The sequence below is a fragment of the Chrysochloris asiatica genome, unplaced genomic scaffold, assembly GCF_000296735.1.
Source record: "Chrysochloris asiatica unplaced genomic scaffold, ChrAsi1.0 scaffold00049, whole genome shotgun sequence".
Lineage (NCBI taxonomy): Eukaryota > Metazoa > Chordata > Mammalia > Afrosoricida > Chrysochloridae > Chrysochloris > Chrysochloris asiatica.
Genome location: NW_006408567.1, coordinates 1355408 through 1372525, shown reverse-complemented (window position 1 = coordinate 1372525; position 17118 = coordinate 1355408). Strand labels below are relative to the sequence as shown.

The following is a 17118-nucleotide window of genomic DNA, read 5'->3' as shown; positions in this document are numbered from 1 at the left end:
AAGAGACACATCTCACACACAGACAAAAACATATTAAAAGTCAAAGATAAAAAAAACAAACAAACCATCTAATATCAATGAAAAATAGCAGGAATGGCAGTAGTAATCTCGATAAAATAAACTTTAAAGCAAAAACCAGCATAATAGGTAAAGATGGACATTATCTCATTATTAAAGGGAAAATTGAACAAGATGATTTAACCATAATAAATACCTATGCTCCCAATGAAAGAGCTCAAAATATATAAAGCAAACTCTAATAGATTTGAAGAAAGAAATAGATGAATGTACAATAATAGCGGGTGATTTTAATACACTGCTTTCAAAAATAGATAGAACAACCAGAAAGAAAATTGACAAAGACACAGAAGAACTAAACAACACAATTAACCAACTGGACCTCATAGATGTGTACAGAGCATTCAACCGCACAACAACACAACACACATACTTCTCCAGTGCACATGGAACTTTCTCCAGAATAGACCATGTGTTAGGCCACAAAACAAATCTCCATAAATTTATAAATATCAAAAAACTACAAAGCATCTTCTCAGACCACAATACTATCAAATGAGAAATCAATAATAGGAAGACCAAGGAAATAAAGTCACATACATCGAAACTGAGTAACAACACCCTGCAGAAAAGCAACTGCATAGCAGAAGAAATTAAACATGAATTCACAAAGTTCCTAGAAACAAATGAAAACACAACATCAAACAAGGGACTCATATCTAAAATATATAGGAAACTACAACACCTCTACAAGAAAAAGACAAATAACTCAATTTAAAAATGGGCACAGGACATGAAGAGACACTTCACCCAGAAGGAGATCTAGGCAGCCAACAAACATATGAAGAAATGTTCACGATCACTAGCTATTAGAGAGATGCAAATCAAAACAACAATGAGATATCATCTCACACTAGGAATAACACCAAAGATCAAAAAAGTAGAGGACAATAAATGCTGGTGAGGATGTGGAGAGACTGGGATGCTCCTGCACTGCTGGTGGGATTGCAAAATGGTCCAACCCCTCTGGAAAACAATATGGCGTTTCCTCAGAAAGTTGGAAATAGAAATACCTTATGATTCAGCATTTCCTCTTCTTGGTAATTACCCACAAGAGATACGAGCCATAACATGAGTAGATATATGCACACCAATGTTCATAGCAGCACTATTTACAATAGTGAAAAGATGGAGACAACCTAAGTGTCCATCAACTGAAGAATGGATAAACAAAATGTGGTACATCCAAACAATGGAATATTATGCTACCTTGAAGAATAACAAGGAAGCTGCAAGCCACCACATAACATGGATGAACCCTGAGGACATTATGTTGAGTGAAATTAGTCAGTCACAAATGGAGAAATACTGCATAGGACCACTACTGTAAAAGACTAAGAAAAAGAACCCATACTAAAGGGGGGTGGATTCTTTGCTGGTTACCTCTATGTGGGGGTTGGGGGAGGGTAGGGAGGGGAATTTGGAGCATAGGGAAGGGAATAGACATAATATAGTTTGGGTGCTAGGGAGGGAGGCAATACACAAGAAGGGGGAGGGGAATCAAAGAACAAAGTGGACAGGAAAACAATTAGGCAGGTTTGCATGGGCTAAGTGGGACAGAGGTGAATAATGATTATGCACAAACTTGGAACAACATGGCTCTTGGATACAGGGATTGAGACATGGTTGGAATGTGGAAAAGTGGGTAAGATGCTTGGCTGTCTTTTGAATCTTGGTTTCCCTGGCATACTTTATAAAATAGACACTTGAGGGTAAAGAAAGACTAGCCAGAAATATCTCCATAGAAAGCTTGTAAGTCTGTCTTCTGCCTATTTAAACGGGGCTACAACATGCCTAGTGAAGGAGGTTTCCTGCGGAGCCTCTGCATTACTTAAAACCATAGGTGGAATCCTTAAATGCATCCAGAATCTTCTGAGGTGGGAAATTTTCACTGGAATGGACAAGCCGACCAGCCTGGAGTGGCTGGAAAAACAGAAGATTCTTCTTGCTAGAAAGACCGACAGGAAAAATACAAAACAATAATGGTAGTCCAACTGATTACTACAAGCACAAGCAAATTTGTTGCCCTGGAGACATCAAGGCAAGTGATAAGGTCCCCTCAGGGCAAACACCCTTCCAAGACTCAATGGGAATACACGCTCTGATTGGTGACCACATTCATCACTGATAAGGGGAAGTGAGGGAAAAACAGCAATGAAGCTGTGAGCTAAGCCCAACAATATTCAATAGACTCTTGTGAACCTAGGTGGAGACCTGGTCAGCTAGCAGTGTGGCAAGACCTGGGGACTCTTTGGCCCAGAGTCAGTGATATATCCACAGAGGATTAGAGTGGAGAATGAAGTGTCCAGCTAATAAGAGAGGGCATATGCATAAGAATGCCAACACTTGCAGATAATACCCACTTGACCTGGCATCAATGACTGGATGATCAGAGCTCAACTAGAAGAAGAAAGAATTGAGTAATCTGACACAATTTGATGAACTTGACTTACAGCTTTGTATGCAGTGGCTCAAAAGAGGGAACAAATCTTTACAGCAAGGATCATCCCCACCCCCTCTTTACACAGAATAGACAGTGATGGGCAACTTGGACATTGTCTACCCAAAATGGGGGGAGGGAGCTACAAAGGCAAGGAGTGACTGGCTTGCAAGCTTTCAAGAGGGAGCCTATTTCTAGAGGGTGTGGAGGAAGGTAGAATCTACATTGAATAGTATCCTCTCTGTCTGGTCAGTGTTGATGAAAGGAGATGCAGATAGGTCTCTTATGATATAATAGTGAATAATTGTATCAGGTCTGATTGTGAAGGCTAGAAGTATAAAGGTAGATGTTTTGTAGCAAAAGGCGGGATTGATTGACTTTGCAGTTGATTGATTTTGCAGTCTAGGAGCTGAGGTCTCTGGGACCACCAAGGGAGAAGAGCAGAGAGCGGGACCCTACCCAGAGAAGCAGTGATGCCAGAGATGGAGGCAGAAACGATGATGTGGAGAGATGGAGCAGCTGGGGACTTTAGATCCAGAGAGGGAGAGGGGCTGTGTGCTTATGACTGGGGGGTAGGCTTGCAGGGCATACCGTTTAGTTGGTTGATGATGCATGAAGAGAATTGTAACCATGGCAATGAAATGATATATGATAGGATGAATGTAAAACTAATGTTCTCCCATGTAAACTATCACATAATTCACAATAAAACATTAAAAAAAAAAAAAGTTCTGTGGATGACCAGATGACAAACCCATCTGTATTGGAATAAGTACAGTCTGAATGCTCCTGATAAGTGAGGATGGTAAGACTTCATTTCTCATTCTTAGGACATGTCATCCAAAGGCTACCTGGATAAAGACATCATGCTTGGTAAAATGGAGTGTCATCAAAAAAGAAAAAAACCCAAATGATGGAGTGACAAAATGGCATAACAATTGTGAATATGGCACAAGGTCAGCATTTCTTTTTGTTGTATATTGGGTTGTTATGAGTTGGAACCAACTGAATGGCACCTAACAACAATGACAGCTTGAATGTCTGTCATGGCCTTCTTTTACATTTCTAACCAATTGCTCTTGAACTGATTCTGACTTGTGGCAAACCCATATGTGTCAATGTAGGACTGCTTTTTTGATTGCCAGGCTTTTCCTTCAAGGCACTGCTAACCTTTTGATTAGCAGTGAAGCACAGTAAGAATTTATACTACCCAATGACTGCCTTAACTCTCTAATCTTTATTTAATTCCTTTTTCCCCATGTTGAAGCTTCCAGAAACATTAAAAAAATGTTTTATGGAATAAGACAGGCTTGATGACTTTAAGTTTATATGATTCAGAAAGCTCTATTCTTCATTGTCAATGCTGTTACTGTTATTTTTTAAATATAGCTCAATGAGTGTGATTCAATTTCACCACAGGGTCTAAAGTTCCTGAAGAAACCATTACTGAAATGTTGCCTCTTTGTACTGAAAGTATGGTTATAACATGCCACTGAAAAGATTACACACACATACCTTTGGTGATTCTGTTGTTTCAGAATTTTGGGACATAATTATTTCCTGGCAGAACTTGTCTTAAATCACTTGGCTTTTATTTGTATAAGGATTCACTGTTACATAGAGTACATAAATGATGCTTTACACTTTTCCCCCCATCCTTTGGAAACTATTACAAATAAAAAGTTCATGATGACCTCATCAGCTTTGCTTGACTTCAGTTAATGTGGAGGTAGGGGTGAGGAATGAAGGGAAATCAGCCACATCCCCAGTGGAAACACAGCGATGTTAAGAAATCATGTTCGTTTTAAATGGGTAACCCCTGGGAGTGTGGTCAAGAGAGACTAAAAGTCTAGGGTATCTCTTAGGACATATGTAGCAGGAAATGGTATGTATATCATACACCATCAGATGAGAAAGTTTCATGGAGAAAGTGCCATTCAATTTTCAAACTATAGTCTAGTTTGTATTTTAATAGGTTGAGCTGGAAGAAGGAAGGGAATAGTGAAAATTGCTATTTAGAACATGAATACATAAATCTTGAAAATTGTTACTTGGAGCATGGGCATTGTTTTGTCTTAGTTACGTAGTGCTGATCTTCCAGAAATATTACAAATGGTGGCTTTAAAGAACAGAAATTTAATTTCTCAGTTTAAGAGGTTGTTGCTGTTGTTAGGTGCCATGCATTCAGTTCTGACTCATAATGGACCCTATGCACAACAGAATGAAACACTGCCTGGTCCTGTACCATCCTAACGATTGTTATGTTTGAGTCCATTGTTACTGCCACTGTGTCAATCAATCTTGTTAGGGTTTATCTCTTTTTAGCTGACACTTCACTTTACCGAGTATGATATCTTTCTCCAGGGACTGATTCCTCCTGACAACATGTCCAAAGAATAAGAGATGAAGTTTCTCATCATCCTCACTTCTAAGGAACATTCTGACTGTTCTTATTCCAACACAGACTGTTTGTTCTTTTGGAAGCCCACAGTACTTTTAATATTCTTCATCAACACCTTAATTCAAATGCAGTGATTCTCCTCTGATCTTCCTTAATTATTGTCCAACTTTCATATACATATTGTTGTTGTTGTTAAATACCATGGAGTTGGTTCTGACTCATAGTGACCCTGCATAGCGTTTCCGAGGCTGCAAATCTTTATGGGGGGAAGAAAGCCTCATCTTTCTCCCACAGAACAGCTGGTAGTTTCAAACTGCCGACCTTGAGGTTAGCAGCCCAATTCACAACCACTATGCTACCAGAGCTCCTAATATACATATTGTTGTTGTTAAGTGCCGTCGAGTCAGTTCCGACTCATGTTAAGCAGCTGAAAATACCATGGCTTGGGTCAGGCGCACCTTACTTAGTTCTTAAACAGACATCTTTGCTCTTTAACATTTTAAAAAGTATTTTGCAGCAGATTTATACTCAATGTACTGTATCTTTTGATTTCTTTACTGTTGCTTCCATGACTGTTGATTATGGATCCAAGCAAAATGAACTATTTTATAGCTTCAATCTTTTCCCCATTTATCATGATGCTATTTATTTGTCCAGTTGTGAAGATTTGTGTTTTATTTGCATTGAAGTGCAGTCCATACTGAAGGTTGTGGTCTTTGATCTTCATCAGGAAGTATTTTAAGTCCTCTTCACTTTTGGCAAATAAGGTTGTGTCACATAATGGCTGTTAATAAGTCTTCTGCCAATGTGAATGCCGCATACTCCTTCATATAATCCAGTTTTCCAGACCATTTGCTAATCATACAAATTGCATGAATATGATGAAAACATACAGTCCAGGCACACATCTTTCCCGATTTTAAATCATGCAGTATCCTCTTGTTCTGTTCAAACAACTGTCTCTTGGTGTATATACAGTTCCTCATGAGCATAATTAAGTGTTTTGGAATACCTATTCTTCTTACTGTTTATGAAGTTAGAAGTCTAAATTCAGAGTACCTATTCTAAATAAAGTCTCTCTGCTGGTTCTGGGGGAAGATTCTTGTCTTACAGTGTTCTTCAGTTCCTTGGTGATCTTGTGGCATGGTATTTGTTTTCCTTTGTTCACACTTGTTTTTTTCCATTTATAGACTGTTTGTTATGACTCAGAAGTGATTAAGTTTAGGGCACACCATACGTTGATAAGGGAACTCTGATGGCACAATGGATAAGTGGTTGAGTACAATACTGAAAGGTTCATTGTTCAAATGGAACTAGAGACTATGGAAAAAGACCAAGTTGTCTTCTGCCAAAGGACACAACCATAAAAGTCCTATGTCTAGTTCCAATCTGCAACACATAGAGTTATCATAAGTAGGAATAAACTAGGTGACAACTTAAAAAAATGTTATATAAAATATATATTCTATATCTAAGGATCCTTGGTGGTGCATATGCTTAAAGGCTGAAATACTAACCAAAAGTATGAAGAGTTAAAGCAATCCAACAATTTTCCAGGGAAAGATGTGGCAATCTGCTCCTGTAAGGTTACAGCAATGAAAACCCTATGGGACAGTTCTACTTTGTAACATGTGGTCACTATAATGGTACCCAACAACAACTTTACTGTTGGGGCATCATGACATAACAAAGAAAACCTTATTTCCAGACAAGATTTCATTCTCAGGTGTAGAGAGTTGGATTTTAACACATATTTTGGTGAGACAGAATTCAACCCATAACATGTATAAACAGGTTGCTTTGAGAGATGAAATAGGAAAAACAGCTGTTGAAACTATTGATGACTATGTTCCAATATCTTGCTGGAGATGATGCTGTATTTTTCTGCTGCTAGAGATTTTAGAGTAATACTTTTTGGTGTGAAACCAAAGCCCCTAAAGAGTTTACTTGGAATCCACAGATCATCTTGTCCAACTTTCTTAATTCTCAAATGGAAATGAAATTGTATATTGGTCAGGAACAAGGTGTTGGAACCGGGGTGTGTGTGTTGGGGAGGCACCTGACCTCTTATACTGACTCCATTAAGGATTAGCTTTGGGAGCTTGAATGAATTACTTAACCTTCTAAATGTCATTTTTCATATACACAAAACAGAAATTATAGGTTTACTTTGAGAATAAAGGAAACAATGTAATAATGCGTAGCTGGAATATGTTGTTGTGATGTGCCATTTAGTCAGTTCCAACTCATAGCGACCCTGTGTAGGGTTTCTGAGGAGTGATTGACGGGTTTGAACTTCTGTCCTTGTAGTTCAAACTGACCTTGTGGTACAGTGCTTATCCTACAGTGCCACTATTACTATTAGTGATGAACATGGTGACTCTGTAGGAGAAGCATGGGACTGCGAACCACAAGGTTTGTGATTCAAGACCATTAGTTGTTCTATGGGCGAAAGATGAGACTTTCTGCTCCTGCAAAGATTTGAAGCCTCAGAAAAACTACACAGGGTCACTATGAGTTGGAACTGACTCATAGGCACTTATCATCAACAACAATTTCTATTATTGAATTCCTTGGATGGCAACTAATTAACTTCTCCAGTTGCTGACCAAACATTTGGAGATTTAATGTCTCCTCAGAAGGAAGGTATGGAGATCTACACTTGAAAAAACAGCCATTGAAAATGCTATGGAGCATAGTTCTATTCGGAATCATCATGAATCAGAATCAACTCAAGGACAACTTTTATTATTATTATTATTGTTATTATTTATGATTTCATACAAAGAATTATGGACTCAGCGGGGTAGGGATATGGCCCCAGAGGAATAGAGTGGAGTGTGAAGCGTCTAGCTGATATGAAGTGAGGGGAGATGCACAAGAACACCAACACTTGCAGATATTACCCATTTGACCTGGCATCAGTAGCTAGATAATCAGAACATTACTAGAGGAATAAGAAGAGGAAAAAAGAGTAATCCACTACAATTTGAGGAATTTGACCTATGCTTGTGGATGCAGTATGGCAAAGGAGCGAACAAATCTTTACAGTGAGGATCATTCCCACCCCCTTGGTACACAGGGTCAACAAGGATGAGGAATTTAGATATTGGCTACTCAAAATGGAGGGGCTACAAAGGCAAGAAGTGACTGGTTTACATGTTTTCAATAGGGAACCTAGTTCCAGAGAGTACAGGGAAAGGTAGAATCTCCACTGAGTTGTTTCCAACCTGTCTGGATGGGTCTGATAAAAGGTGATGGGGATAATAGTCCTGTGGTTCAACAGGGAATGATTGTTATCAAGACTGATAGTAAGTGTTGGAAAGGTAAAGGTAGATGTTTTGTAACAAAAGGAGGAGAGTGGTTGATTTTGCAGTCCAGGAGTGGAGCTCCCTGGAACCATCAAGGGAGAAAAGTGAAGTGCAGGACCCTGTCTGGGGAAGCAGTGATACCAGGGAAGCAGTGATGCCAGGGATGGAGGCAGAGACGATGATGTGGAGAGATGGAGCAGCTGGGTGGGGACTTTGGACTCAGAGAGTAGGACTGTGTGCTGGCAGCCGGGGTGAGACTGGGGAGAGGGATAAGCATACAGGGTGTGCATTTTGGTTGTTTAATGGTGCATGCAGGGGATTGTTATCATTACAATGAAACAAAATACCATAGGATGAATGTAAAGATAATGTTCTCCCATGTAAACTATCACATAATTCACAATAAAAACTTAAAAAAAAAAAAAAGAATTATTGGCTCAGCTACTAACCAAATGTTTGGCAGGTCAAGTCCACCAAAAGGCACCTGGAAATCTATTTTTGAAAGTTTGCCATCACAGAAAACTATGTGGAGAGCAGTTCTACTCTTAAACACATGGGGCCAACCATGCATCAGAGTCTACTTGACGGCCGCTGGTTGGCTGATTTTTTGATGGCTACAGTATCACATTTCCTTCTATGCCTTTATTGGAATGACATGAGTGCACTGAATTCAATTTCATCTTGGTCCAATTTGGAGAATACAAAGTCCAAGACTTGGAAGATCCCCCAGGAGTTAGCATCCTCTAAGAATTAGCCTCCTGTGCCAATTTCTCTTCTCCACCTGGCTACATTACACTGACTTCCAGACATGGGAATGGTAAGAGTATCATAGAGGCAGATATCAGTCCCAAAGTCTCCTAGCTCTTTATTTGCCAGTTTGAATGTTGCTGACATCAATATTTTCAATAAATATTATGAAGCTTTACATCTTAATGACAAAAAAAAAAAAAATTCTTTCCAATCATTAAAGCATTTTTATTAAGTCACTGAATGAGTTCTTTCTAAGAGAAAAATAGTTTATGTGTGGTTTGGATGCTAAGTATTGACTCAATGTCAGGCCTGTGAAGCAGAAGGCCAAGCTATGCCTGTTGACACACATGTAATAATAATGGAAAAAATAAAGACTGTCCCAAGTTTGCTAAATGAAGCCATACGGTTGAAAAGCATAATACGCCAAATTCTTATATTCTTTTTATGTAAGATTAATCTCTTCTCTGCCTACCAGCATATTTTCTTTTTTCTCTCCAATACACTTATTTTCCCAAGTTCCACTCTTATGTGTTATATGGTCTTGAATAGTACTAGTCATAGTTAGGTAATATGGAGCAATACTTAGGAAAGCAAGCTATTTAAAATGACTTTTTAGGCTAGGAATTTCGTAGAGGCTATACGAAGTTGTTCTTCTTACTTTAGGGATTAATTACTTTTATAATACAAACAATGACTGCAATATAAGCTTTGAGTGACTAAGCCACTAAGGAAACAAGGCAGGTTTAGAAAATGGAATGCATGCCATTGACGCACAAGGGAGAGCTCTTTAAAAATTGGAAATCTGAGAAATTTAATTGCCACGTAACAGTTCACATAAAACTGATATTATCAGTGAGTGAGCCATAATGAAATAGTCTGTGATTATATGTCAGTTTCAAAAGGGTTGTATTTCACAACCAGGTGTTTTCATTTCTGAATATGAAAGAAAAAAGTAATTCAGTTTTCAGCTATTTTGTGTCATTTTTTTTTACTGAGGAAGCCATTCTGCAGACTTGCAATGCAGATTAATCTATTTAGGAGATGAAGAAACAAGGAAGGAATGTTAATCTGCTGTGCACCACTTTTGTGATCTTGTGCCCATCACTTGACCTTTCTATGACTCACTTTTGCCATTTCTGAAATGGAAGGGGCTATTCTAGACCACTGTTCTCTAGGGAACTACCCAGAATTGTTTTAGGAACCATAGCAAGTATGGAAAAATGGGACGGAAGAAGTACAGGAAGGTTGATTCTGGAACTTTCAAAAGGGAAAAGTCATGGTGTAGTTTGCACTTTTATGGAGTTTGAATGAAATATTCTTCAGAAAAAATTACTTTTTAAACCAATGAACATCTAGATGATTTCTATGTCTTTTCAGCACCACGGTTCTTTAATTTATGCCTTCAATGACTATTTAGAAGCATTTAAACAAATGTTTCACTAGTCAGAGACCCTGTACTGTGCCACTATGATGCAGAACTGATTCAATGGCACACAAAACAACAAACAGAAAGAAGCTCTGGAGGCACAAATGTTAATAGCTTGACTGATAACCAAAATGTTATTGAGTCAAACCCACTGAAGAATGACCTAGTGTTCTGGTGCCATAAAGATTTGTTGTTATTGTTAAGTGCCATCCAGTCTGTTCCATCTTAAGTGACCCTGCATAGGATCTCCAAGGAGCAGTTTGTGGGATTGAACTGCTAACATTGAGGTTAACAGTACTGTACTTATTCCTACAGCACCATACCAGGACTCCCCCATAATGATTTTAACATAGAAAATCCTATGAGGCAGTTCTACTCTGTCACATGATGTTTCAGTAAGTTGAATTAGACTCCATACACCTAACAATACCAGTAGCAAACAAGATGCAGAAGGGCCATGGTTCTTCAATGGGAGAATTTCCCCTTTCAAGCAGAAGACCAGAGTTAGATTCCTAGCAAATACCTCTCATGGGAAGCCATTGCTTGACCTTTAGTGGAGGCTTATGTGTTGCTTTGGAGCTTAATAGGTTACAGTGGATCTGTTAGACTAAGATAAACTAGGAAGAAATGCCTGGTGATATACTTTTAAAAATCAACCAACGAAAACCCAATGGATAACAATTGCAACTTAACTAAGGGATGATTCAGGACTAGACAGTATTTTGTTCAGTTGCTTATGGGGTCACCATGAGTCAGAACAAAATAAACAACAGCTAACAGCAACAACAGCAAAGCAAGAGAAAAGGATAAGAAACATTTTCAAGAAATTGACTCAGTAAGCAGTCCTAAGAGGGCTCTCCTTCATTATTTTTTCTCTTCAAACATTTATTTTTAATTAAAACATTAAATTGATTTTTTATGATCGTGGAATCAACACATTAGCTGCAAAAAAGTGAAAACAGTGTCCTAAAATATATATCCATTATTTTGCAAGAGCTGTGCTTCCCTTGGTAATTTTTCACATTTTATGACAGGCTCCCAAGATCAACAGTATTCTCTTATTTCATCACTCATTCTTATTACTTGGTTTCCCCATGTGATACGCCTAAGTCTTACTTGTGCCTTTTTCCTATGTCAATATTAGGAACTATTCTATCGGGTGTTCCTATTGCCTGAGAAACCATGAAAGTTAGGATTTATGATCACAGATGCTTACATACACATCTATATAAATGTGAAAAGGATATATAACTATCACACAACTTTCTAATCTCAACACACAGAGCTGATGGACAATTGTGTATATGTTTGTGTGTGTAAGTTGGAGAAAAGCAGAAAAAATGAGGGCAATTTGATAGGCGGGAGAGTCACAATAGTCCATGATTTTGTGTAATATAGATGACACACTGTATAAATGACCTTACTGTGGAGTTTTCTTTAGTCAAAATCCACTTTCCTTAAAGTGGATTTGGTACATCTTTTCCATTTTAGTGTTGAGTACATGGCAATGATTCTCCATAACCCTTTCTAAGTGACATGTTATGATGAGGAAAATCAAATCCACTCACTCATTATCAACACATAGAAGGCTTCTCAGTGGGCCCCTATCATTGTAATTGTTTCATTGTACTCCATCTGCCATGGGAGAGGAGATAATAGTCTACAACACATATCAAGAGAAGGGGATTTTAGTTACAGAAAATGTACCTTTCTACAATATTCAGACTATGCCACTCCCTTGAATTTGTGTATATTTGTAATGACCTTTGTTATTCTCTGCCATGTTGTTGTTGCTAAGTGCCATCAAGTTGGTTCCAACTCATAGCAACCCTATACTGGGTTTCAAAGGAGCAACTTGTTGGTGAGCTTGAACTGCTGACCTTATCTAGTGCTATATCCATTTAGCTAAAGCCTAAAACTCAGAGACATACTGTCTCTTCAGGATTTTAACAGCTGGCATGGCAGATTAATGCGCTAGATTGCAAGGTCTATTTGAACTGCAAGGTCAATGGTTCAACCTCACCAACCACTCCTCAGAAACCCTACACAGAGTTGGTATGAGTGAGAACTGATTCACTGACATTTAACAACAACATTACTAGGTGTGGCAGAGTATTTGGTAGTTCAGTGGTAGAATTCTCATCTTCCATGTGAGATATCCAGCCAAAGCACTGCCTGTGCAGCCACCATCCTTTCCAATGGAGGCTTGCATGATTCTATGATGGTAAAAAGTTTTTGTGGAGCTTGCAAACTAAGATGCACATGGAAAAAAAAAAAAAAAGTTTGGTGATTTTGTCTGAAAATCAGCCAATATAACCATATGGATCACAATAGTCTGAGCTGCAACCTATCATGGAGATGGTGAAGGGCCAGGCAGCATTTTGTTCAGTTGTGCCTTGGGTTGCCATAAATCAGAGTCAACTCAAAGATAGCCAGAAACAATAACTTCATGCATAGGCTAACTTGTTGTTATTGTTAGGTACCATTGAATTGGTACTGACTCATAGCGACCTTATGCACAGCAGAACAAAACACTGCCCGATCCTGGGCCAACCTCACTATTGTTGCCACACTTGAGTCCATTGATGCTGCCACCTGGCCAATCTCTCTTGATGGGGTCTTCCTCTTTTTCTCTGACCCTCCACCTTACCAAACATGATATCCTTCTCCAGTGATGTTCCCTCCTGACAATATGTTCAAAGTATGAGAGACGAAGTTTGACCATCCTGGCCTCCAAGGAGCACTCTGGCTGCACTTCTTTCCCCAGATCTGTTGGTTCTTTTGGCGGCCCATGGCACTTTCAATATTCTCCTCCAACACCATAACTCAAATGCATCAATTCTTCTACGGTCTTCTTTATTTATTGTCAAACTTTCATATGCATATGAGGTTATTGAAAATACCATGGCATGAGTCACGCGCACCTTAGTCCTCAAGCTGACATCTTTACTCTTCAACACTTTAAAAAGTTCCTATGCAGCAGATTTGCCTAATGCAATACGTTGTTTGATTTCTTGACTGATGCTTCCGTGAGTGTTGATAGTTGATCCAAGATGAAAGAAGTCCTTGACAACTTCAATCTTTTCTCCGTTGATAAGAATGTTGTTTATTGGTCTAGTGGTGAAGACTTTTGTTTTCTTTACATTAAGATGTAATCCATACCAAAGGCTGTGCTCTTTGATCTTCATCAGTAAATGTTTTAAGTCCTCTTCACTTTCAGTAAGCAAGGTTGTATCATCTGCATATCACAGGTTGTTAATGAGTCTTCCTCTAATCCTGATGCAACGTTTTTCTTTACAAAACCCAGCTTCATGGATTATTTGCTCAGCATATAGGCTGAATAAGTATGGTGAAAGAATACAACCTTGTCACACAACTTTTTAACTTTTAAAGCATTCAGTGCTCCCATGTTCTGTTCAAACAACTGCCTCTTGGTCCAGGTACAGATTCCTCATGAGCACAATTAAGTGTTCTGGAATACTCATACTTCGCATTGTTGTCCATAGCGTGTCATGATCCACACAGTCGACAGCCTTTGCATAGTCAATAAAGCACAGGTAAACATCTGAAGGAGCTCTGGTAGTGTAGTGGTTATGAATTGGGTTGCGAACCACAAGGTCAGAAGTTCGAAACTACCAGCGGTTCCGAGGGAGAAAGATGAGGCTATCTGCTCCTGTAAAGAATTACAGCCTTAGAAACCCTGTTCAGGGTTGCTATGGGTCGGAACCAACTCGACAGCACTTAACAACAGCAACAAACATCTTTCTGATATTCTTTGTTTCAGCCAAAGTCCACCGGACATCAACAATGATATCGCTCATTCCACAGCCTCTTCTGAATCCGGCTTGAACCTCTGGAAGTTCTCTGTCAATATATGCTTACAGGTGTTTCTGTATTACCTTTAGTAAAACTTTACTCACATGGGGTGTCAAAGAGATTGTCCGATGATCTCCACATTTCATTGGGTCACCTCTCTTTGGGATGGGCACAAATATGGACTCTCCCAATCAATCGGCCAGATAGTTGTCTTCCAAATTTCTTTGCAGAGATGAATAAGTACTTCATATGTCGTCTCACTTTCTTGAAAGATTTCAACTTTTATTCCATCAACTCCTGGTGCCTTGTTCTTTGCCAATTCCTTCAATGCTCCTTGAACTTCCTCCTTCAGTATCGTTGGCTCTTGATCATATGCTACCTCTTGAACAGTTGAACATTAACTATTTCCTTTTGGTACAGTGACTCTGCATATTCTTTCTATCTTCTCTTGATGCTTTCTGCATCATTCAATAATTTGCCCAGAGAATACTTCAATAATGAAACTCGAGGCTTGAATTTTTACTTCAGTTCCCTAAGCTTGAGAAATGCTGAGTGTGTTCTTCCATTTTGGTTTTCTGACTCCAGATCTTTGCACATTTTGTTGTAATATTTGGCTTTATCTTTTTGAGCTCATCTTTGAAATTTTCTGTTCAGCTCTGGGACCTACCTCCTCATTTCTTCCATTTACTTTAGAATCTCAACACCAGAAAGCAAGTTTCAGTGTGTCTTCTGACATCCATTTTGACCTTTTCCTTCTTTCTTGTGTTTCAATCACCTTTTGCTTTCTATCTGTATGAGGTTCTTGATGTCATACCACAACTCTTCTGGTCTTTGGTCTATAGTGTTTAATGTATCAAATCTGTTCTTCAGATGATCTCTAAATTAAGGTGAGATGTATTCAAGGTCATAGATTGGCTCTCATGGACTTGTTTTCATTTTCTTCAGGTTCAGTTTGAATTTATACATAAGTAATTGATGGTCTGTTCCACAGTCTGATCCTGGCCTTGATATGGAGCTTTTCCATTGTCTCTTTCCACAGATGTAGTCAATTTGATTTCTGTGTATACCATCTGGTGAGGTTCATGTGTATAGTCGTCTCTTATGCAGTCTAAAGATGGTATTTGAAATGAAAAAATCAGTGATTTTGCAGAATTCTATCATGCATTCCCTAGCATCATTTCTATCATCAAGGCCATATTTTCCAACTACTGATCCTTCCTCTTTGTTTCCAACCTTTGCATTCCAATAACCAGTAATGATCAATACATCTGGATTGCATGTTTCATCAATTTCAGATTGAAGAAGTTGTTAGAATTCTTCTATTTCATCCTCACTGGCTTTAGTAGTTGGTGCATAAATTTGAATAATAGTGGTATAAACTGGGCTTCCCTGTAGGCTCATGGATATTATCCTATCACAGACAGCGTTGTCCCTCATGACTGATCTGGATATGTTCTTTTTGACAATGAATGCAACACCATTCCTCTTCAATTTGTCATTCCCAGCATAGTAAACCATGTGGTCGTCAGATTCAAAGTGGCCAATACCAGTTCATTTCAACTCTAATACCTAAGATATCAATGTTTATGCATTCCCTTTCATTTTTGACAACTTTCAATTTCCCCAGAGTTAAACTTCGTACATTTATGTTCTAAATTTCAATGGATGTTTACAGCTGTTTCTCTTCATTTTCAGTTGTGCCCCATCAGCAGATAAAGGTCCCGTGGGCTTTTCTGCAATAGGTTTTACTCCATGTGCATCATCATGGTCAACTCTACTTTGATGAGGCAGCTCATCCCCAATCGCATTTTGAGTGCTTTCCAAGAAGGCCAAGGGGAAGAAGGTGGCGCCGGCACCTGCCATTGTCAAGAAGCAGGAAGCCAAGAAGGTGATGAATCCTCTGTTTGAGAAAAGGCCTAATAATTTCGGCAATGGACAGGACATCCAACCCAAAAGGGACCTCACCTGCTTTATCAAATGGCCCTGCTATATCCGGCTGCAACGGCAATGGGCTATCCTCTACAAGCGGCTGAAAGCGGCCCCTGCCGTTAACCAGTTCACCCAGGCCTTGGAACTCCAGACAGCCACTCAGCTGCTGAAGCTGGCCCACAAGTATGGGCTGGAGACAAAGCAGGAGAAGAAGCAGAGGCTGCTGGCCCTAGTTGAAAAGAAGGCTGCTGGCAAAGAGGATGTCCCCACTAAGAGGCCCCCTGTTCTGTGTGCTGGGGTCAACACTGTTACCACTCTGGTAGAGAACAAGAAGGCCCAGCTAGTGGTCATCACACACGACGTGGACCCCATCTTTCTGCCGGCCTTGTGTTGTAAAATGGGGGTTTCTTACTGCATCAAGAAGGGAAAGACCCGGCCTGGGACTCCTGGTCCACAGGAAGACCTGCACCACTGTGGCCTTCACACAGGTGAACTTGGAAGACAAAGGAGCTCTGGCTAAGCTAGTGGAAACCATCAGGACCAATTACAAAGACAGATATGACGAGATCTGACGTCACTGGGGAGGCAACGTCCTGGGCCCCAAATCGGTGGCTTGCATTGCCAAGATGGAAAAGGCAAAGACCAAAGAACTGGCTACCAAACTGGCCTAATGTGTACTCGGATGGTTTCTCTGTACATACAAATAAATTCCTTCTTCAGCTCAAAAAAAAGATGGAAGGAATACACATATTCAGTTGTTTCAAGATGTAACATATGATCAAAAGCCATGGTACTGAAGGAAGAATTCCAAGGTGCATTGAAGGAATTGTCAAAGAACAAGACTTCAGGAATTGTTGGAATAAGAATTGAAATCTTTCAAGAAAGTGAGGTGGTACTGGAGGCACTCGTTCATCCATGAAAAGAAATTTGGAAGACAACTATCTGGCTGATTGATTGAAAGAGATCC

The 17118-nt window shown here is 39.3% G+C and overlaps 1 pseudogene; it reads left to right on the top strand.

Annotated features, from left to right (window-relative positions):
- Positions 1-3351: 3351 nt before the first annotated feature.
- On the top strand, positions 3352-16822 carry LOC102818251 (annotated as a pseudogene).
- Positions 16823-17118: the final 296 nt, after the last annotated feature.